Raw genomic sequence first — 24,946 nt, forward strand, 5'->3', positions numbered from 1 at the left:
CATTATATGCTGCATTTGTTTGACGGAGAGAAAATTGTGCTAGGAGTGACATATTATCAAATACGAGCTAAAAAGTGAACAAACAAGGTGCGCCTAGGTACAGCTGAGTTTGGTTCTCCGGCCGGAAGTCAGCTGAAACTTACATAATTGAATAAGTGTTGTACTGTGCTGCCGAAGAGTAAAAGCAAACCGCGCGGATGCCGATAGAAAGAAGGATATTGGAATGAAAACGAAGTGTTGGCCTAGTAAATAGCGTGTTTGGGCCTTGCATGGCGTCAATGCATTTCGACGGTTCCATAGAGGATCTCGCTATTGACAGACTGCATTAGTGGTGAGGTGTGTTGGGGTGTGATAGACGGAAAGGAAACTATTGAACGGTGGGGTGCTCACAATAGCTTCTAGAGTTCTAATTATAATAATGGATTGAGTGCAAATTATTTGGTGCGGATGTCCGTGGTGTGATTTACGGTCTTTGTAGATTATCGAAAGGATTGGAAATATCGGATCTGTTACCTTTTCAAATGGATGGATACATTATTGCTGGACAGTTGGTAGCTCAACCGAATCGAAATTACAAGAGTAAGCAATTTGTCTGATTGTTTTTGATGCATCGAAATATATGAATCCAAAGAACATACGGCTCTAAAAATCACAAGTATCTCCATTAATTCCATTCGAAAACACAAGCAACATGCTGTAATATAAAATAATCTCAAATTGTTTATCATGTTTTCCATAATCACTTTCTAAGTGGCAAAATCTTCAGATGTTCTTTATTTTCGAGTTTTTATTTTTATTCAATTTGAATGTATTTGTAGGAAAATAAAAATACATAAGAAATAGAAGTAAACTCTTCCTTAGTTCAGATTGAGTTAGATATCTTCCCCTTGAAAATCCACTGTTGTTTGTTGGTTGAAGCTGCAGTGAATGTTGGCAACAGTTGGATTGTTTTTTTAGCGTTTTGTGGACTGGATAGATGATGGATGTTTCATAGACAAGGCCGTCTATGAAACTGATTAGATGCACTATGCAATTGCGGTGCTCAGAGGAAAGGGGTGCAAGTGACTTGATCGATTTCTCTTCATTAACTTTCTCTTTAGTTAATAGTTCAACTGCAAAAACGTTCCAATTTGAGTTTGCTATAGAATCCGATAGATGAGGTTCTGACCTATCTTCCACATTGTGAAATACAACTGGGAGTGTGTTTGCAGCTAAGTTATGACCAAAAAGAGAGTCTATGTAGAGAATTCAATGAAGTCACTTATACCCCTTTCCTTTTGAGCCACTCAAATATAACAACAGTAATTTTAGTCAAGCGTCTGTAAATACACCTCGAAATTTGATACACCTCGCCATGATCAACAGTGAACAAGGTGTGCTCGGTTGGAGTCAAACAAACTAGGAAGTCCCAAGAGTATGCGTGAATTGTCATGCTGTTGTGAATGGCTTTGAAGACATATATCCGTCTTACAGTCAAGAAGTTTTCAAGAACATTTAGCTTTCATTTTCTTGAGTTCCTTTGCCCATAATCGTTTTCATTCCCTATGTTTGCGAATTCGTATATTTTTACATTTTAAATCGGAGTGAATGAGTAGAGCCATTTATTTGAAAAATCTGCGAAGTAAAATGATTTCTGCGAGGATTAGAGCATCGAATTTTCATTTTTCAATCTATCCGCGTTCATTTAAGTGGTATCAATTCAATCTGGAAGATGAAGGGTGATTTATTTCGTTGTTCGGAAAACATAATTCGGTATTCTGACAGCTATGAAACGAATAATCTGGTTCATGTCAAACTTGATATTAGATCCATATTGATCCATATATATCCACCAAAAAATATGTTTTGTTGAGTTTTTGTACTAGGTGTGTCAATAGGCCACCGAGATCATGTGTTTTGACGCCACTAAAATTTTTGGTGAAACTACATAGATAATCTTGTTTACGCAATCTTTAGATTGTTGAGGAACTTGGAGTTCACAAAATCACCGATTTTTGGCACTCAAATGTTCGCTCATAAAAACTACTTCAAATGGGTATATTAAGGGGGTAGTACACTATAAACATCGTGAAAAGTATATGATTTTCGCGATTTTTTTCAACGAGAAAATAAATTACTATGATTAATCTGATATCACAGTTTTATTAGGTATATATATTACTTGACAAACAAAAATACATTAGTGTCAATTGGACTGCCCAAAACAAGTTCTACAAGTGTTTCTACTGAACCGATTTCAACCAATGATTTTTTACGTAATCTTCGATATATTTCCTGTCATCGTACGTAGAATTTTTGAAAAATATTGATTTTTGACGAAACAGCGACTTATTTTGTAAAAAAATTGCGTTTTTGCCTCAAAAATCGAGACAAAAATATTCACCAAATTTTTTTTTTTAAACTATTTCATCAAAACCGGATGGACCGTTCCGGAGGTAGAACTCCCATCAGTTTGCAAAACTTAGTTTCGAGAAAAACGCGTTTTAAATTTTGGATCCGCGTTCCTTACACAAAGACTTAGGTTCACTAGTTATCTAGTAACTTTGGAACGGAGCATCGGACAAACCTGGGCCAAAAACTACAGTAAAGCAGACATCCCAGAGTACATTTTGGCTAGATTTTTTAAAATATTTTTTCAAGTTTCCATAGTGTACTACCCCCTTAAAGGGTCTATGTTCCGGGACTGGTAGTGAAAATGAAACGTAGGGAAATATGGTGGAAATAAATATATATGGCGTATATAAATATAGTGGATGACGTGATTTGAGCCAAAAATTGTCGCATGATCAATGATTGTGATTCGATGCGTTATAGTGTAGAAGAATCCAACATTCTATGTATGTGATATTCAGGTTCAATTCGGCAGTTTCTTGCCATAAAATGCAGTCTTGCTCTTCGAAAATATGAGGTAGAGAATATCATTAACTATTTCTGCCGGTTGCATTTCATAAGTTACTAACATCCACTCTTCTCATTCCACAAACTTTTGAACGCCGACATACGAAAATCTTGTTAGGGTAACGTTTTTTTATCCCATTCATTTATTTATTGCGCTCATTAGCATTTTAGCTGTAACAGAGCCGGGTTTTAATCGTGTACATGTATGTTTATCTTTCTATAAATTGTAAATTACACAGTAGTAGCCATTTAGGCGTTAGGTTTTCTGTTCCATTACATTATGGTAAATTACACACTAGTAGACATTCAGGCGTAAGGGTATTCTTTCTGTTCTTCCATTGTTCAGCAGACCTTACAGCGGCGACAGTTGATATCGATCATTGTTAGGTTATTTATAGAACAGCAGCCCGATGTTTCCTGCAGAGCAGAGCAGTTGTATCGATGAATCGATTTTTGTTCCACCGTGGATTGATTTCCATCGCTGATGATGGTTGCGTGGACGTAGGTATTCTATAACAACACAAAGATGGTCAATTGAGGGCCCTGAGTTTGAACTCACGATCGATCGTTTAGTAAGCGAACGCGTAACTAAGTGGCTACGAAGACTCCCTTAGGGTAACATTATGCGTTTTATTTTTCTTATTTTGAAAACATCGAAAATATGTTTCCTTGATAAATTACACACATTCTTTATGCTTGCTGTAAAACCATTGTTCTAACTTTACTCCTTATCATAGCTCATTGCACTAAACCTCATTAAGTTTATATTACAATGATAAGCTCCTACTACAATTTTCCTGGTAGAACACTGTCATAATGTTTCCATTCGGTAGTACTACCTCGATTTGATCCACTCAAGATTTACTTCGAAAACGTAAATTTGTAAACGCGTTTTGACCACACTTATAGTGCGACGCGTTGCAAAGAATTAAGAATATTATTTACAAATAATTACTTTTGTTCTTGGGGTCGTTCACATTTTGATGTTATAAGCTACCCGGGTTGAAAAAAATTGAAAAATCTAATTTCTCAATTTTCTAGGTAGACAACCATCCTTAACACTAAACCTACCACGGCGGGGTCAAATGACCCCTTTCAAATGTTTATCAGAATTGCTTTACAATCAACATTATCACATCGTCATTTGTCTTTACCATTTTCCCTTGAAACATACATCAGTGTATTTTTTAATGTTTACTCCTTACCAAATTGTGTTGAATGATATATTTTTGATATGAATTTGATATGCATTTGACCCGCTCTGGTAGGAATAGGTATACACGAAATATCGGTAGGTTTAGTGTTAATTGACTCAGAAGATGCTGTAGATTATTGGGAAGTCATATGAACGACTGAAAAAATTTTCATTATTCTTCCCACATTCTCATTCAGCAAAATATAATAACATTTCTCTAATTTAAGCTGAATATAATAAAGAAACATACTTGGAACGGAAACAGTGAAAATGTATAGTATAGGTCGGTATAGGATGGTCCACTTTTCGAAAATATCGAAAAAGAATCTGATTAGGCATCTGTATTTTTCTCTTATTACTCTAATGAACCACACCAACTAGTAAAAACAAACAGTAAAATAGTCTCACTACACAATTCAATGATAAAGTCGCCGAAAGACCGAACGTTTTAGGTACTTAATAGCCTTTACAATTTAAGGGGTTGACGGCGCCAGTGGTTGTGCGGTTAGCGTATCACCCTTACAACCCAACCGGCGTGGGTTCAATTCCAGCTGGCGTCGTTGGAACTTTCCGAGGCGAAAAATCTGTGTTTACGTCTTCCTTCGGAAGGGAAGTAAAAAAATGTTGCCCCGGCTCATGAGTTGTTGAGTCTGATAGGTAGGAATTTAGCCACTCAGCCAGTAGCCACTTGGAACTGAAGTGGCGGAAATAGGCCGACAAAAAATAAAAGAATAAAAAAAATAAGGGGTTGGTTTGAGATCACCCCCCTTAAACAATCCTGATTGCTTCCTAATTTTTATTTTCATTCTTCCTGATTTTTAAAAATTATAGTAGACAACCCAGAGTGTGACAGTGGCGCCATTACCCGTGTACCACAGTTTGTCCGAATCTTTGCCAAGTAACAGCTTGCCAAGCAGAACCAGAAAAGGCAATCAACATTATGTTACTCCAGAAAAGGCAGAAACCTCTCTTGAAGCCACATCTATTGATAATCTTCTAGTTCGTGGTTCCAGAAGTTACGAAAACGTTACATTCCAATCCGTAGCTACAGATTGGTTACCAAACGAAGAATTTTCTTGGGAACTTTTGTAACAGTGGCCACAACTGTTTTCATCATGTGATATTTTTGGATTATTTATTTACTTATTTATTATTGGTGTGCATATTTATTAAGTTTTGTTCATTTATTTCTAAATTTATTTATTTTCAATATTTTTGTGTAATTATAATTATTTATTTATCATATATATAAAGTTCTCGTGTCACGATCCCAATTTTTCATCCTTTTAACCCCGTCCCATTTTCTTTATTTTTTATTTCGCGATTTTAAACGAAATGCGATAAACACAATATCCAAATAAAAAACTTACCACCATTGAGCTTCGGGTTCTATTTCTGTAAAATTGACGGAATTTTGGGTGGAATAAACACAATTTTTAAACGAAAAATATTGATGGAAATTTGCTATACTCTTTCAAATATGTTTTGTATGTAACAAAGTGACACAATTTCTACAAGTGGGTAGTGTACAAAAATTTTGTCTGATAATGTTTTTTATATTATGGATAAAGTTTTAGCGGAAATGTAGTTAAAAAATATAGAAAAAAAAGTTGAGTTAGGGTCAGGACTATTTTTTTTATCCCATTTATTTATTTAAGGCTCATTAGCATTTTAGCTGTAACAGAGCCGAATTTTAATTTAATCCAGTTGGACCACCGGACAGCGGAGACAGTTGATTGATCATTGTTGAGTTATTTATAGAACAGCAGCCCGATGTGTCTTGCAGAGCAGAGCAATTGTATGGATGAATCGATCTTATTTCGACCGTGGATCGATCTCCATCGCTGATGATTGTTGCGTGAACGTAGCTATTCTGTAACAACACAAAGATGGATCAGGGCCCTGAGTTTTGAACTCACGATCGATTGGGTCTGGACTATGTCATCTAAGTATTCAAGTAACATGAAAAAATAATCTGTATTCAAATGTTACCAATGCAAATTTTTTTCGGTTTGATAATCGGATAGAGAGTAGATTGCTCCACAATATCTGTTTTTGATTAAGGCAAGGTTGCCGCATTTCCATGGATCGATTGAATTTGAGTCGAACAGATTTCAGAATGCAAAAGCCGATTTCGTTCAAATCGTGGAATCCGATCGGCTTTCAGACCAATCGGATTCCGGAATATGGGTTATTGTTTGATATTGTTCCCCCCAAACATGGTTCATGGCCTATGCGGTGATCTGAGGCTTTTACCGCCTTGCGTTGCAGATGGAAAACACGATCACAAAGGTAGGTGAATATCCAATGTAAAAACGAAGAAACGGACAACGATTGACAAATATCAGTAACGCAGACTTTGACGGACTGAAAACTGTTAGGTATTACCACATTCGCCTCAGCTGAGCAAAACGTTCAATGTTTATATTAGTGTTGAGTTTCGCTGTTCAGCGAAAAGCAGTATAAAAGTCCGTGAATAAGGCAAGCAATGTGTTTCAAATTCAGAATATCGATGTGACTACTTCTCGATTGAATGACAACGACGAAATAATGCGCCAACAAATTGGCCAGTCTATCAACATCAATGAAGTTGTCATATCTTTGGTTTCACAATTCATGAATGGGACCCAACAGTCATGATTTTGGCTATCCATTCAGAAAACCTATTTTTCACTAACGAAACCGTAATTGAAAAAAATGAATATTGATTTTCTTTATTTCATTTTAAACTTTTAGATAAAAACATATTACTTTCTTTCACTTCACATTTTATATATTAACATTATTCTTTTTTTACTTATTTACTTATTTTACATCAAACACATCAGTTACGTAAATGAAGTATTAGGCTGTCAAAAAAGTCCTGCGGTATTTTTTTTTTAATTTTCATTTGTTCATAAAATTAGTTACAATCATCTGTTTTAAGTCAAATATGCGCCGTTTTGTTCGATGACTTGTTCCCAACTTCATAATACCCCTGTTATAGAAGCTCGCTTCCTTATTGGCAAAAAACTCGGATAGCCAATTTTCACAGGCCTCTTTTGTGGCTAACTTCTGACTACCTAGCTCGTTCGCCATGGACAAAAACAGGTGGTAGTCACTTGGTGCAAGGTCCGGACTATACGGCGGATGCAAAAGAACCTCCCATCCGAGCTCCCGGAGCTTGTCCTGATGTCCTGATGGAAGATAATGCGGCCTCTGTTTATCAAAGATGGCCTCTTCTTCATGAGTGCTACCTTCAAGCGGTCCAGTTGTTGGCAGTACAGGTCCGAATTGAGCGTTTGGCCATTGGGAAGCAGCTCATAATAGATTATTCCTTGACAATCCCACCAAACACACAGCAGAACCTTCCTGGCCGTTAATGAGGGCTTGGCCACCGTCTGAGCCGCTTCAGCGGGCTTCGACCACGAGCGTTTGCGCTTCACGTTGTCGTAAGTGACCCACTTTTCATCGCCAGTCACCATCCGCTTCAGAAACGGGTCGATTTTGTTGCGATTCAGCAGCGATTCACATGCGTCGATACGGTCAAAGATGTTTTTTTTGCGTCAACGTGTGTGGCACTCATACATCGAGCTTCTTTGTGAATCCAAGCTTCTTCAAATGGTTAATAACAGTTTGATTACTTATCCCCAGCTCTTGGCCGATGCTACGGCTGCTACTATGCCGGTCTTTCTCGGCTAATTCAGCGATTTTGTCGCAATTTTCGACGACAGGCCTTCCGGAGCGTGGCGCATCTTCGACGACCTCTACACCAGAACGAAATCGTTGAAACCATCGTTGTGCGGTGGAAATGGAAACTGTATCGGGTCCATAAACTGCACAAATTTTATTGGCAGCTTGAGATGCATTTTTGCCTTTGTCATAGTAGTACTGTAAAATATGTCGAATTTTTTATTTATTTTGCTCCATATTTGCGACACGCGAGTTATGAACGACTTAACCAAACAAAAGCGCGCAAAAATACCTTTCCAACAAGCTATAGTATGACTCGATACAATGAATACAACTAGAACTACGCGCTTACAACGACACCTCGCGGAAATACCGCAGGACTTTTTTGGCAGCCTAATACATTGAAATAAGACGGTTTGACTGATTTGATTTTTTTTATTGTTGACGGTCATCGTCCAAAGCGCTCAATTCATAGCTCTTATCGCCACATATTCGTTTGATCTTCATCAACGAATGGATCAAAAACGTAAAATCATTCAAACATACGTACAATATATTAGTTATTGTTTATTCAATTACCAAAATATTCACTAGAAACAATTTATTTGGCAGAACAACGTTTGCCGGGTCAGCTAGTTTATATATATATATATATATATATATATATATATATATATATATATATATAATTATTTATTTATTTATTTATCGGTTTGGATAATTAGGAATCATTAATAAGGTCACATTTAAATTCGAATGCTCAAACTGAACCATTTACAGTGTACCTCCACTAAGTCACAACTGAAAGTAATCTAAAAGATACTCCAGAAAGTATACTTAATAGCTTAGATTTCCCATCCCACCTTCCTGGAGCAGGGCGAAAGCTCAATCGCCAAAGTTGTTCGGCCAATGAGTGTCTGTTTGGTTTGACTTTGAACTTACTTTCGTGGCCTTGAGCTTGGGGATGGAAATGAGAAGATCTAAGAACAGTTGGTCGAAGCAAGATGCACACAAGGGGATGCCTTGGGAAAATTGTCTTCGGCTGAGTTTGAGCTCTGAATCGCGAGATACTCTGCGGGTTATTCGAGGGCTACAATGTTCTTCGACCATTTTGCCAAGAACTGTCCGACATCGCGGAACCACTGTGTTTTTGTTCGCGCGTTTGAGTTGTAAGTTCCTTTATATAACGTGGAGTTTTTGTGATCGTAACTTGAATTGTTTTTCAGTGTGAGCATTGTTCCGACTTATTAAACGAACGTTCGAATATTGTAAACGAGCAGTAAAACGACTACAGGGATTATTTCTCAATGTTAAATAATTACCATAACAGGAAAATTACTTTTTGGCAAAACCCGGCGAATCAATCACGCCAGGAAAAGGCAGCGCCGTTACCATCGCGCCTTCTACAGATCTGCTAGACAATACCAACCGGTGGAAGTCCCAATCGAGAAAGCAGAAGGAGTCGGTGAGGAAGTTTGTGTCCTTACCACACTTCCCAGGTACCCTGTATTGTATAGTTTTGTCCATGTCCCTTAGATTTAAGTAAAAGCTCAATATACAAGTAAATGTAGAATATGTAAGTCGTAGGCCACCTAAAATCGGAAAGTTTGCCGATTTGGAATGTTTGTAGAAGTGAAAATCATGAATATAAATGTAAGCCTGTAATCGTTCATTTTATTTTCATCAAGATTTCCCGTTATCGTGTTCCGAGGTAAATGTTCAAAGTTTTCTTAGGTGATCCTTTGTTTCCCAGATGACCGTGCCAGTCTGGTGGATTGTTGTTGAACATTGCCTATGATGAGAAAACCCTGTAGAGGTTTTTCGTCGTATTTGAAGTGATTCTCAGGCGTTTGACGTTTCCTCTGGTGTTTCTGCGGGTGTCTTCCATCAGCCTTCACTTTCTGGAATTGGTACAGCTTGATCGTTCCCCGATCCTTATGAAAGGACATAATTTAGGCCTGCGTGTCAGGCCTCTAGCTGGGCAATCGAACACGGCGATTGGTCCTCGAAATAGGTGGCGCATAAGCCAATCGCTTAAGAGATGTCGGGTGGGAAAGCTAACTATTTAGCCTTCTTTGAGCTGGCCGTAGGTTCCGGGTTGTCTTTTGAAACCCGGTCCGCTACACTTTGATCTCTTTCTTTTAATTTGCAGTCTTCCGGGATGCCAGTGTCGGTCGGGCGAGATATAAAATATCACGTCTCTCGATGACAAATTCGGGTTCCATTTGAAACGAGTTTGAATATCAGTTGCCTTTGCTTTTGTGTCACCTTCGGGTTTTCTGTTGTTTTGTTGTCCTAAAAGTCGTAAATATCATGCCGGGGCTTCGGGTTTGATTCCCGTTCTGGCCAGGGGATTTTTCGTGAAAATTTTTTTTTCGACTTACACTGTGATCACGTGTGTTTGAGAACCACTTAGAATACATTTCAGACGCGCTGTTTGGCATAGAAATTTCAAATATGTACTAATATGATTAACGCAAGTAATACTACGTTGAGAAGGGGAAGTCTTTCTAGGAACGTTAGTGCTAATAACTGATTGAGTTCCGAGCAAATTTCGTGAGCATATGCCAAGAACGCGGATGAGTTTGGGAATATTTGAAAAAAAGTTTAGATTTTCAAGTGTCATTTCTTAAATCCACCGAAAAATGGATAAGCAAAAAGCGATAGAATCTAGATTTTTTATTCAATTTGTATCTCCAATGTACTCCGGAAAGACGAAATCCTATGTTAGATGCGCTTTCCGCAGTTTTTGGGATATAACAAGAGAAGTCCTATCGCATACAAAAATTTCCCAACCAAGCTCACGGAGTTTCTGCCGAGTCACTACAGGCCGTTTTTTGTCAAACGCTAGCTTCAATCGGTCCAGTTGTTAACAGTAGAATTCTGGATCTAGTGTTTGGCCATCCCGAGGGACCGACATGGGGCTCAACGTATTAATTTTAGAAAAGACTTAGATAAATTAGAAAGGTCTGTGCCAAGAGGCGGGTTCGGGAGCTTGACGTAGGACTGTGCATGTTGGGAACAATTGCTTTTGTTTTAAGTTCTCTTGCAATACTCGAAATGTTGCTTTGGAAAGAGCCGTTTGTTTTATTAACTGGATATCCTTTAAACGAGATGTTAGAATTGATCTGGTAGAAATAATCAGTAGTCATTAATTATCAATGCTGTCTCAGAAATATAGAAATATTTTCTTCTGTCGATGATTATAGAAGTATTCATTACACACTGACACTGACATCTCATTGAAAATAACATTGACAGCAGTAGCCAACTTTTTTTTTCCAATTCATTTATTTGTAAGGCTCAATCGCATGAGCTTTGCGGAGCCACTAATTCATGATTTGTTTTTACAGAATTTCAACTTAAATCTATGTTTAGTAGGTTTCGACCGATTACTCGCGGTTTACTCGAGGTTAGAGGGGCAACAATTTTTGTGGGATGGATCAGGTTAGGGATATGGATATGAGGTATCGTTGTCTCAACCGAGAGTTGCCGCACGCACTGTAGCATTGTGCATAAAGACCAGGGATAGCATCTGGTGTTCGGCTAGCTGTCGAGGGTGGGCGACGGTGAGATGAGGGGACGAGAAAACAAACTAATAACGAAAAAGAAAAACACAAAAGCATTACATTCTTATTCTAGACCGTTTCACAAACATATAGATCAACTGCATATAGCAGAAGTAGCGAGTTCCCAACACGTCTCTAACAGGAACATAGGGTTGTCTTCTTTGGGCCCTAAGGGCATTCAAAAGGTACTCTCTGGCTGCGTAATTATCCGTACATTGCCAAACTGCGTGATCGATGTCATCGTAACCGTTTCCACACCGACAGACGTTGCTTTGAACAAGATTTATTCTGTGGAGATGCACATCTAGCGAGTAGTGGTTGGACATAAGTCTACTCATTACACGAATGAAGTCACGACTTACGTCCAGACCTTTGAACCACGCTCTCGAAGAAACATTTGGAATAATTGAATATAACCACCGCCCAAGACTTCCAGTGTTCCAATCAGTTTGCCAACTCAAGAGGGAACTCTGACGCAGTAATTGGAAAAATTCATCGTATGAAATCTGTCTATCAAACAATTCGCCTTCCTGGGCACCCACCTTTGCGAGAGTGTCCGCTTTCTCATTGCCAGGAATTGAGCAATGAGAGGGGACCCATACAAAGGTTAACTTATAAGATCTTTCGATCAGTGCACTCATCTGCTGCCTCACTTTTGTGAGGAAATAAGATGGGTGCCTACTAGTTTTCATCGACTGGAGAGCCTCAAGCGAACTGAGACTATCCGAGAAAATGAAGTAATGGTCTGCAGGCTTGTTGGAGATCATCCACAATGCGAAGTCGATTGCTGCCAGCTCAGCAACATAAACGGAACAAGGTTCCTGCAGTTTACGGAAGGCGCTCGAATTTTCATTGAAAACACCGAAGCCAGTGGATCCATTGAGGCGAGACCCATCAGTGAAGTATCTTTTCATGCAATTGACTTTTTGGTACTTTCGGTTAAAAATACGGGGAATGAAAGTTGGTCGAAGCTATTCTGAAATCCCAAGTATTGCTTGTTTCATCGACAGATCGTATTCAATTGAGGAACTGCTGATGGTGAAGTGAGCACGATCTGGAGTAAACGATGGAAGACAAATATCTGACGAAATATAGTGGTAATAAATTCTCATAAACCGAGATTGTATATTTAGATGAAGAATTTTTTCAAAGTTTTCAATCACAAGTGTGTTCGTGACTCCGCATTTCACCAGTATTCTGAGAGAAAGTTCCCAGAATCGGTTCTGTAGAGGAATTACTCCTGCCAGAACCTCGAGACTCATGTTATGCGTTGAGTGCATACAGCCAAGGGCTATACGCAGACAATGATATTGAATTCGTTCCAATTTTAGAAGGTGACTTTTAGCTGCTGAGAGAAAGCAGAAAGAGCCATACTCCAGAATAGATAGAATAGTTGTTTTATAAAGCGTTATGAGATCTCCCGGATGAGCTCCCCACCACGTGCCGCAAATCGAACGGAGAAAGTTGACCCTTTTTTGACATTTTTGCTTCAAATACGTAATGTGGGTATTCCAAGTGCATTTTGAATCAAACCAGACACCAAGGTACTTGAAGGTCAATGATTGGGTAATGCTTCTGCCCAAAAGCTTGAGTTGCAGTTGGGCTGGGAACCGCTTTCGAGTAAACACTACCAGTTCTGTTTTCTGCGGCGAGAATTCGATCCCTAAGTTCCTTGCCCAGGAAGACAAGTTACCTAGGGAATTTTGCAATGGTCTTTGCAAGTTTTCGGCATGGGGACCTCTGACGGAAACCACACCATCATCTGCAAGTTGTCTTAGCCAAACAACTGTCAATATCTTTCACATAAAAATTATAAAGAAGGGGGCTGAGACATGAGCCTTGGGGTAGACCCATATAACTATTTCTGGAAGTTGTCAGTTGTCCAAGGGTAAAGTTCATTCGCTTTTCTGACAACAAATTGTACAAGAAGTTATTCAAAATTCCAGGAAGTCCACATCTGTCCAGATTGTCTGACAGAATTTCTATGGAAACCGAATCAAAAGCTCCCTTAATATCCAAGAATACTGAAGCCAGTTGCTCCTTGTGCGCAAAGGCCAGTTGAATACCCGTAGAAAGCAACGCTAGACAATCGTTTGTTCCTTTGCTCTTACGAAACCCAAATTGTGTACTTGATAGCAAATTATTTTTCTCGATCCATTGATCGAGTCTTCGAAGGATCGTTTTTTCCAACAATTTTCTAATGCACGAGAGCATAGCAATCGGACGGTATGAGTTATGGTCAGACGCTGGTTTGCCAGGTTTGTGAATTGCTATTACTTTGACCTGTCTCCATTCGGGTGGCACAATATTGTTTTCTAGTAGGGTATTGAATAAGTCTAGCATGCGTCTTTTCGCGATATGGGGAAGATTTTTTAGAAGAACGAATTTAATCATATCGCTTCCGGGTGAAGAGTTGTTCGATGAAAGAAGAGCCATAGAAAATTCCAGCATTGAGAATGGTCTGTCCAGAGGTCCACCGCTTAGAGACGTTTCTCGAAGAATATGTTGGGCTGGAACTGAGTCTGGACAGACCTTTTTAGCGAAATCGAATATCCATCGGTTGGAGTATTCCTCACTCTCGTTAGTAGATGAGCGGTTACGCATGTTGCGAGCTACCCTCCACAAGGTACGTACTGAGGTTTCACGAGAAAGACCTTCAATGAAATTGCGCCAGTAACCGCGTTTTTTTGCTTTAATTAATTGTTTCAGCTGTATTTCAAGCTTTGAATATTCCTCGAAGTGTGTGGATGTTCCATGTCTACGAAAAGCTTTGAAAGCATCAGATTTTTTCAAATACAATTTTGTGCATTCGTCGTCCCAGCCAGGAGTGGCTGGTTTTCTTTTAAACGGAGCACTTGGAACTTTTCTTTTTTGTGCTTCCAATGAGCTTTTATACATCAAATCTACAAAAAATCGATATTCTTACAATGGTGGAAGTATATCTATTGATTCGACACCAATTGTTACCGCCGTTGCAAATTTTTGCCAGTCGATGTTCCTTGTTAGATCAAATGGAACTCGAGATGGTTCAGTGGATTGCGGGCTACACTTGATTGATATATTGATTGGCAAGTGATCGCTACCATGGGGATCATTGATGACCTTCCACTGACAATCTAATGATAGCGAGCTTGAGCAAAAAGATAGGTCGAGACGACTTTCTCGAGCCGGAGGTTTTGGGATTCGTGTCGCTTCACCAGTGTTCAAGATAGTCAAATTGAAATCGTCACATAAATCGTAAAAAATAGCCGCTCTAGCGTCATCATAAGGATCACCCCACCCAGTACCATGGGAGTTCATGTCACCCAGTATTAGAACTGGGGATGAGAGAATCGAGACTAGATTCCAAAGTTGACTACGGCTAATGTTAGTATTTGGAGGAACGTATACTGAAGCTATGCAAAGTTCTTTATTCTTTGTCGTTATTTGACACGCGACAATTTCGACGTCTGATAGAGCTGGGAGAGGAATTTTATAGAAAGAGTAGCACTTTTTGATCCCCAAAAGTACTCCTCCATAAGAATCATTTCTATCCAGGCGAATAATGTTAAAATCGTGGAAGTTGAGTTCTGTATCAGAAGAAAGCCATGTTTCAGAAAGGGCGAATATATCACAGTCATAATTTTGAAGTAAAAATTTGAACGAGTCTAGTTTAGACACTAGACTACGGCAGTTCCATTGTAGCACATTGATCATATCTCCTACTACGTTAGGTGAATTATCCATCGAAAGATATGATTGATGCAAGGAGGGGTCATGAAACAGTCAATTGCTTAAGATAAGACTTCAGAGATGGAAGCAAGGCAGAAATAAGGCTTCTAAGGGGGTCTTGAATATTGAGGGTGTTTAATATAAAGTCCACAATGTCCGAAAAAGCTATCAATCCTCGATTGGACGCGAATTTTTGTTTCTCTCTCTTCTGGGTAACGGCGTATAATCCTTACTGCAACCAGGAATTGGCTGAGAAGGAGTCTTCGGGTTAGTTTTTTTACCATTATCCTTTGAATTAGACAATCTTCTGAGGATCATTTTAGCTTTCTTACGGTGCATCATTGGTGAAGAGAGTTTTCTTTTTTGAGAATCATCCTTTGTCGAAGATTCTGGTGCAGCCGTAGTGTGATCCTCATCAGAATCAGAGTCCAATTCTTGAGTTGACAAAACCGAAAATTGATTTTCATCATGAGCGGCTGATGTGGCCTTGAGCATTTCAGCATAAGTCCGCTTGGAGCGTCCTGTGATAGAACGCTTCACTTTATCGGAGTGCTGTTTGTACCTTGGGCACTCCTGTAGTGCGTGAGGATTCTCGCCACAGTGGATACATTTTTCCACTGTTTGTGTACAAGAATCCTCACTGTGTTTTTCACCACATTTACCGCAGCGGAACTTGTTGCCGCAATGGCTGGAAGAATGTCCCAAATTATTACAGATGGTGCAATTATAGACCCGCGGTACAAACAAGCGCACCGGAAAAAAACACTATCTACTTTCACATAGTTCGGGAGAACACAACCAGCGAAAGTCACCCGAAACGAGTGTGAAGGCTTATAGACTTTTTGGTTGTCTTCCAAAGATGCTGCATGTAGTTGCCTAACATCCAGAATCTTCACAAGCTCACCAATTAGGGAGTTTTTAAAACAACCCGATGCTTATTTCAATTCTTCAACACTCAGACTCGCATCGGAGACTACGCCTTCTATCTCCACATCTCGAGAAGGGATGTAAATGTGGTACTCCCTGTTGAAAATCTCGTGGTCAACAATCTTGTTCGCCACATCAAAAGTCGGTGCTTCTACACGCAGTTTGTCCGGTCTCTCTTTACGTATCAAGACATCCGGATACTTACGCAGCAAATCTCTTGAAATGTCAAGAGTTCTCAACGATTTCTCCTTGGGCCGAAAAAAAACAACCCATGGTGCCTTTGAGGACTGTTGGTAATAGCGCGTCCGCGCAACAATAGCATCAGCAGACGCCATAACAGACGTCTATGAAAAACAAAAAAAAACTTTCTCACACACACGCACACACACACACGCGCGCGCAAAAACTCCACTTAAAACTAACTTAGACTTAAAATTAACGTAAACTAAAAAAATATTTCAAAACTAAAATTACTTTCCAAAAAAAAAAAAAATTCTTCAAAAAAAAATATTAATTTTAAGTGTCCGAACAACCTTGAACACCCCTATTCAGAGAGCGATACAAAGCCGCGCGCTACAAGGTAAACACTATTGCGCGAGGGCAAAATTTATTGTTGTACTTCTCTGTTTTGTTGACGGCGTTCAGTGGAACGAACGAATGAACGATCCGGGCTTGCCAGAGAGGCGCTTCCTGTTGCTTTTGGTGCACTTCACTTGCGACGAAAGCAGAAAAAAACCAACTAAAAACCACTTTAGAAAAAGGAAAAAAAACAGCTTCGATTTATTGCTAACAGAGCACGAACAATAGACGTCCGGCTCTTACAATTGATCAATGAGGAATGAGTAGCCAACTTAACGTAAACACAATTGTATATGTCACAAGCTCGAAAGTAGTTGAGGAATAGCAGCGATCTCACTAATCCACTTCAACATCTACATCATTCTTATTTCTATCACAGTGATTGGATGTGGATTGTGCTAAACTCTTAGGGACATATTCTGCAAGTTATTTTAGCAAAAGAGCCGTATTCGACGCGATACAGTCTGTTGGTTTGTTCATCTTGTTGATTTGAAGCATCGGTGTCCGTTTTTCCCATAATCGGAAATTGCTATGTATTGAAATCATAACTGTCCAAGAGAGTTGTAAACTGGAACCCTCTATTTTGATTTAGATAAACGCAACATTCAGTGACTAAGAAGCGGCATTCGCGCAACATAAACAAATATAAACATTGAAATTTATAAATTTTTTAATTGATGCCAGGTGATCGTTTCAAATAATTTCAAGGAAAAATATCTTCAAAATCCTATTCAACAAAAAAAAATATTTTTTTAAATAATGAATCTGCGATAAAAGCGGAACGTGTTAACGTTATTATGGTTGGCTTTTCCGTGATCTAAATAATCTGATCCAGTTGAAGGAAATACAACCGGGAGGTTGATGTTGGATCAACAGGGACGTTGATGTTGTTCACCCGAGAGGTAGAAGAGAATTTTGAATGATCAATAACGAATGACGTTGAAGGGTTGAAGTGAATCCAACCGAAAAAATGAAAGGAGTCCAAACTATAGGTTGAAGTGATTCCAACCGAGAGACTGAAGTGAATACAACAAAATACAATTGAATTAAATTCAACCGGGAGGTAGGTGGTTGGAGTGAATCCAGCCGAGAGATTGAATTCAATCTAACTGGGAGTTTGAAGTGAGTTCGACCAAGAGGTTCTAGTAGAAGGAATTGAGTTAAGGGTATTAGGCGATCGAAGGAAATCCATATCCGGAAGGTTGGTAAATACAACCGAGAGTATATCAAAACCCAATGAAGAGAATAAAAAGCAAATGGTTGATGTAAAAGTTGATCGAATTATGAAAGTTAATGAGGAACATCAAGTTTGGACGAAGTGTTATAGAAGAACATGAAGAAGTTGAATAAACTGGATGCAGGTGATTAGAACAAAGAGTTCATTGTGATACGAAACATGAAACATGAAGTTTTTCCACCGGGAACTTTTGGCGCCTTTCAGGGCCACCGAACGTTTCACTAAATAATTATTTCGATACAATTCAATGCAACAGTTCGATGCATTCTAACGTAATATCCGGAATTATAAAAAAAATGCAAATTGATATTCAAAATATGTTTGTCGGGGTAGTATTGTGTTAATGTTGTGTGACTAGGCTCTGCGAAATGCACGTATCGGCATGATCGGGCTGTTTAGTTCTGACCAAGGAATTTTCGGACAATCGGGTTGGTACTATGGATGACCGACTTTTGGATACCGGTCTATTCCTTTTCCATGTTTAGCACCTTTTGCGCTTCCAGAAGCATCTTCGAGACAATCACAGTCTAGAAACAGATTGCAGTTGAGTTGGTACATAGAATGGAACAAATCATGGCCTCTCTTAGTTTACACAGTTTCATGAGTTCTACGGCCAATGGCTGGTACTTGCGAATTTTGTGTTCGTGGGCCTCCTCCATATTTTGGTTCAGTAACTTGTCGGTCGCTCTTGTCATAAACCATTATACCTGCTCGGTTGATGTGGATCGAGAGGTCGGTTTAAACAGTGCAATCCCAGTACAGCTCGAGACGGTTATTTCCAGGACAGGTGAAAGCAAGTACTGGTAGTTTAGTGCCGATTGAGGATGGTGCAAGTTTGTAGCCACAAACCATGACCCTTATAAACTCACCGTCGTAGACCTCGTAGCTTGAGGATTAGGTGACTTCTCTTTTTTGTTGATGGATACAGCGGAACTTGTTGAGGCCTTCTGCTATCCCATCTGTTTATTTTTATTAGGTTCATTTAACAATTCAGCTGTAACAGAGCCGAATTTATTCGTGTACATTTTCATCTTGCGACAATGTTGTTGCATATCTAATCGGTAGACATGTCGCCTTTTTCGGCGTAAGAATATTCCTATTGTTTCTATTGTATGGTCCAACACAGCGGTACTGTTCATATGAGGCTTCCATGGTTGTATTATAAATAGCACCAATTACTGATGCAGCAGATCGTCCCGTACCACTCTCAGGGACTGGGGTTACCGTCACATGATGATTGTTACGTGGACGTAGTAGCTAGAATAACACACAAAGTTTGTCAATTGAGGGTCCTGAGTTATGATCGTTTGCTTAGTAGCGAACAGGCAACCAATCAGTCCCCCCTTGCCGAGGCCTTATCGTTACTTTATGAATGTTAACGTTTGTATCCGCGGTAAACTGGACTCATTCAAAACATTGTAACTTTTGAAATATTCCAACCACGAGGGAAACATTCCACACAAACAGAGATGGGTGTCTGCGTTAAAAGTTTTTATGTTTTATTTTGACATTTCAATATGACGACGAATGAAAACAACAATTTAGTGAACGGATTTTGTACAGTCAAAAAGAAAATCCTATATCGAAAACGTCTACTTGCAAAAAAATCTGGAATTGGGCAAATCTCTGGTTCACAGTAGAGATGGGCGAGCGCTCACGAGCCGCTCATTTGAGCCGGTTCGCCGGAACGAGCGTACGATCCACGGTTCTTTACAAATGAATCGCGGAGTCTGTAACGAAGTAACGGAGGAGTCTGTATAAACTCTCATGGCTGGAGTGAAGCACCAAGTTCGATATTTTTATATAAATACAGAATGATGATGTTTTGAATGTGTGAATTTGTAAACCACATCCCATTCTTATGCAATGAACAGTTGCATTGGAAACATAAAGCTTCATGGCTGTTTTATTACAATTTTTGGGTGTCCATATTATTACGGATACAGAGCCTTATCACCAACGCTTTCGAAACATTTTCGGGAGTGACCACAAGTGTTTCTTCTTCATTACTTTCTTGAAAACAACTGAAGTGCAGCATGAAATCGAAAGTCATCCAAAAAATAGTGTAAAAAAAACTTCAGTTAACATTAGTTCAACATGCGATTTGGAGGGGAAAGGATGAAAGTGACAGTGTATCTCACCCCAGCTTTGCTCACAAGGTGAATAGAATCGGAGTCGGAAGCAATCAATCAATGTAGGGAAGCGTAAATTAGTTCGCGCCATGCTCGCAGTGAAATAAGTTCTACTTGCTGGTGGAAAACTCACAGTTTGCACCTGCGGAGAGAACCTCTGGACGATAAATAACAGATGAAAGGTGAGATAGTTTGCTATCGGCGGCGGTTATGTTTTAGTTGAAATTATTTGTTGCTCTGAGTGGCTGGGTGGAGATGTAGATTAACGGGAATGGAGTGAAATTTATAGTGGTGGCAATATTTTATTCCGAGAGAGAATATGTGCTTGGACTGAATTTACTCATTTAACGGAAATTCATATCACTGTTTGATGGTTCACCGATAAGCTAATCTCAGGTTATCTCAAGTTCTTGTATACCCTTCATTTCATTCAAAAATGTACGCTAATCGCCGATGGTTTGTTTCGGTATGGATGACTGAAATTTTACGGCGTCATACACCTATCGAACAGAATTTCCATTTGTAAAATTAGCTGTTGGGTTACACGCTAGCTCTCGTTCATGCACTTGCAGTTCGGTGGCGTAGGAAGGATAATTACATGGTGAATGCTGTGAATATGCTCAGTTCCATATTTTAGGTTCAATCGTGCCCTCGAACAATTTGTCGAGAGTCAGCTTTTGCAGATGTAATCATTGTATAGAAATGATGTGTTCAAAGCTTGTGTTTGATATGGCGCAGACGTTTTTAATTCAAACGGCATTAGGTGAAAATACTGCGTTTCTCAACTATAGAACCATTCATTTTTTCGAAGTTTCCTAAGATATGTAAAAAGTCGGTTGAATTGAAGTATATAGTGTATATATAATAACTATCATTTATAAGACTAGCTATTTGAACTCTATTGTTGCGTTCAAGCGCGAAACATACAAAAGACTTAAATTCCAGTGTTTCATAACTATAGAACCAGATAAAAAACTCTCACTCCTATGAAAAATTAACGTCAATTTCACATGAATTACAATAATTCATTATGGACTGGTCAGCTTGTTTACCAGATCAAAACCCTATCAAGAACTAACGAAGAGTGATCGTACGAATAGTAGATGCAGCTTACAAGCAGTATGAGTGAGTTGAAGAGCTTAAACGAGCCGTATCCTCTGCGTAGAACGAGATACATGCTACAACATAGCGCAGCTTGGTCAAAACCACCCCGAATGGGTTAATTCAACTGATTGAGAACTAAAGATGACCTACGAATTAGAAACTTATTGTAGTTCATGTGAAATTGACGTTAATTCTTTTAAGGAGTGAGAGTTGTTCCCTCTGGTTCTATAGATATGAAACACTGGAATGTGTAGTTTTGTTAGTCTCACTCCTATGAAAAATTAACGTCAATTTCACATGAATTACAATAATTCATTATGGACTGGTCAGCTTGTTTACCAGATCAAAACCCTATCAAGAACTAACGAAGAGTGATCGTACGAATAGTAGATGCAGCTTACAAGCAGTATGAGTGAGTTGAAGAGCTTAAACGAGCCGTATCCTCTGCGTAGAACGAGATACATGCTACAACATAGCGCAGCTTGGTCAAAACCACCCCGAATGGGTTAATTCAACTGATTGAGAACTAAAGATGACCTACGAATTAGAAACTTATTGTAGTTCATGTGAAATTGACGTTAATTCTTTTAAGGAGTGAGAGTTGCTCCCTCTGGTTCTATAGATATGAAACACTGGAATTTTAGTTTTTGTATATTTCGCGTCTGGTCAGTCTTAAAAATGAAGATAGTTATTATATCCTACACTGTATACATCAATTCAACCGACTTATTTCTGGAAACTCCGAAAAAATTAGTGGTTCTATAGTTGTGAATCGCAGTGTATGAAGATCGATTAAATTCTTTTTTTTTAGTTTTCGAGTTGCATTGTTCCGAAACCTGTTTGGATTCTGATCAAGGTATTTTTATGCTGTCCAAAGAGTCGTAGTTCTTGGCTCTAATATAATTCTGTAAAGGCTTGAAAGAGGGTAGAAAGAAGAACGCATAACTTAGTGGATCAACGGTTGTAATTTTGATTTGAATATTCAGCTTACAATTCTATCTGTTATGAATCTATGAACTGGTGAAATTTTAAACGCCATGAATATCTGTGTCAATTACTGGTATGATTTTATTCATAACTCCTTTCGCATGAAATTCTGATTCACGAAAATACAAACAATACATTGTAGAAAAGAACTAACAAATTGTGATTGTAAATTAGTTCTTTTGAATTGGAGATAGGTATGTATAGTACGAAGTTTTCAAACTAATCCATCATCAAACAAGTCAAGTAACGATGTTAAACACGATACAGATATCATTTAAAGATAGTTTTTATGATAATTTCAATTCCTGTGGAGAGTTACATATATTTTAAGCGTATGGATACAGAGATGACAGGATTTGCACATCAAGACTGAAACTGAAGAAACTAGTCCTCAGTGGTCCACAAAACAAGAGAGAAAACCCCTCTTCCAGCAAATCGGCACTTCAAGTTCGCCCGCTGTCGTTGTGTGAGAATGAACTTATTAGGCAGCTCTAATGTATACGTTTTCTGGTGTCAAATCAAAATCCGCGTGAAAAACAGCCGGTTGATTTAACCGCCGCATAGGGTTGAAGGCGAATCGTTCGAATACAAGTGTTGCCAATGCGAAATCCTTGAACACAGTCAAGGAGGGTTTTTCCACCTTTCGCCTGGCGTTGGCGTTCGAGCAAGCTTTCATTCAAACGGCAGCGAAAGCGACTGGAAAAAGGAAATATACTCCCACACATCGGCGGTGGCGCCACACTGTGTATGTGTTTATTACCATTCGCCAAAGAGTGGACAGTCCCGAGCCGGTGGCGAGGCGATAGAAATGGTTTACATACAAAAAGTACAAAGAAAGAAATGAGTCCAACTGGGGAAGGGGTTTCGGTGTACAAATCCAGGTTGAAATATTTACTCAAACTTCTTTCTCTCTCTCGGCCGTTCCATTTGTGTATAACCCTTGAGGTACCTCGAACATAGCATAATGTTATTGTTGAATCATCTGTTCAAAAATCCAAGGGAAATGAATCTAAAATATTTTGAGGTAAAATTCCAGTTTCAAGATAGAATTAGAAACGAAATTACACATCATGGGTATCATTTTTATTTTGAAATAATGAAAGATTCCGATCGCTTATGCCTCGACTATTCTTGATAGATCGTAGAGATGTTTGCATCAATTGATTGGAAATATTATATATATATATATATATATATATATATATATATATATATATATATATATATATTTTATATGTATACAGCCATTCCATGCCAAACCGATATAGTGGTTCTCAGATTTTCGTGAAAAGTGGTAATTTTATTCTTCATCGCAAAACATTAGAGTCGTATTTTTCTATTTTTTCATTATGTCCGAACAATCAACTTTTCCTCTTTTTTCCAAAAATGACTTTTTTCAAAAATTCATAACTTTTGAATCACTAGACCGATTCAGATGATCGCTTTAATTTGATATGTCGGCCATCTGAATCGGTTCAGTAGATCAAAAGTTATAATTTTTTGCAGTGGAAAAAATTTAAAAAAATGATTTTTCGGACCATCGGTAACTTTGAAAAATCCTAACTCAGAAATGAAAAAAAACGCCTCCCTGGTTTCGAGATATGTTATGTGGATTCTCAGCTTTCCAGAAAAAATATTATAAAATATAGCGCCTTTGGTCCCGAGACCATGAAAACTATAAAAAAACACAATCAATAATAACGAAAACATAATTCAAATTTTCTGTAACTGTGGTATTCTTACAAAAAAAAAAACAAAAAAAAAATGCTAATTGGCTTTAATTTAATGTGTCGAACATTTGAATTGGTCCAGTGGTTCGAAAGTTATGAATTTTTGAAAAAAGACATTTTTGGCAAAAATGCAAAAAAAAATGGATTTTTGGAGAATCACGGTTTGGCATGGAGTGGCTGTATATAAGTATCCAGCACAGTAAAGATAATTGTATACTTGTTTTTTAACAAAAAATTAATAATTGCAAAACACCAAGCATGATCTCAATGTGATATGTTCCACGTTTTGATTTATCCATTTTTTTTCTTCAGGTTGTACACTCAAACTAGAGTTGGCAGAACAAATATTATCTTCGGCAGAAAAAAATGCTTTATCGTGTACTGAAAAGTGAAATGAACAAATAAAAGCATTTTTTTCAAGAGTTAGAAAATGTTTGTATGTATGGGAGCAGACCTCTCTTTCTGAAAGTCAGCTCGGAAAAAGTGCAAATAATGTAATAAATGTTTCTATGATCATTCGACACCCCCTCCCCTCACTTCTCTAAGAGGGTGGCTATCATAAAAAGATTCACAAAAAATGTGTAGAACGCGAGAATTAATCAAGCAAATGGAGCTAAATTTGGCATGTGAGGGTTTTTGGGTATGAGAAATGTTTCTTTGATGCTTTGACTTTCTTTTAACTATATAAATGAATAGCCAAATGTGTTGGGAAGTGCAAACCCCGAGAAATGAATAGTCCGATTTGAGATGTCTTCATTTTATTATGTCTTCTGTATCAAACATGTACTCCATGTAACGGAGTAACATGTCTTTTTTTTTTTTCCAAAATATATATTTTTATAAAGGCTCATATGGCGTTAGCCTCACGGGGCCGGGAGTTCAATACAATTTTTCTTATTATCTATGTTAGTAATATGTAACCGATTACTCGCGGTTGGCTCGAGGTTAGTATTACAAGTGTTTTCGTAATTGGGATGTTGCTGTCTCCAATGCTCTGTACGTGTGCCCGACACGGGATACTTCCTATTGGGATGCAGCTGACCATTAATCAGCAACGCCCCCCTAGTCTGTACCTCATATCTAGCGTGGTGCGTCTTTCTCGACTCGAGGAATCCAGGATAGAATGGTCACTAGCCGGCGCAATCATCAGTTCGTGTAGAGTTGTCATGAGCGGTACAACCTTTGGCTCTTGTTGAATGATCAGT

The 24,946-nt window shown here is 38.6% G+C and overlaps 1 protein-coding gene across 1 annotated transcript in view; it reads left to right on the top strand.

The window, feature by feature from the left end:
• The first annotated feature begins 449 nt into the window (after positions 1-449).
• LOC129765458 (protein stum) overlaps positions 450-24,946 on the top strand; it is a 142,242-nt gene continuing 117,745 nt past the window's right edge. Inside the window, exon 1 of the mRNA XM_055765804.1 lies at positions 450-579. The gene's annotated coding sequence lies outside the window, so the exon portion shown is untranslated. The remainder of the gene's footprint in view (positions 580-24,946) is intronic.

Source organism: Toxorhynchites rutilus, chromosome 2 (assembly GCF_029784135.1).
Source record: "Toxorhynchites rutilus septentrionalis strain SRP chromosome 2, ASM2978413v1, whole genome shotgun sequence".
Classification (NCBI taxonomy): Eukaryota; Metazoa; Arthropoda; class Insecta; order Diptera; family Culicidae; genus Toxorhynchites; species Toxorhynchites rutilus.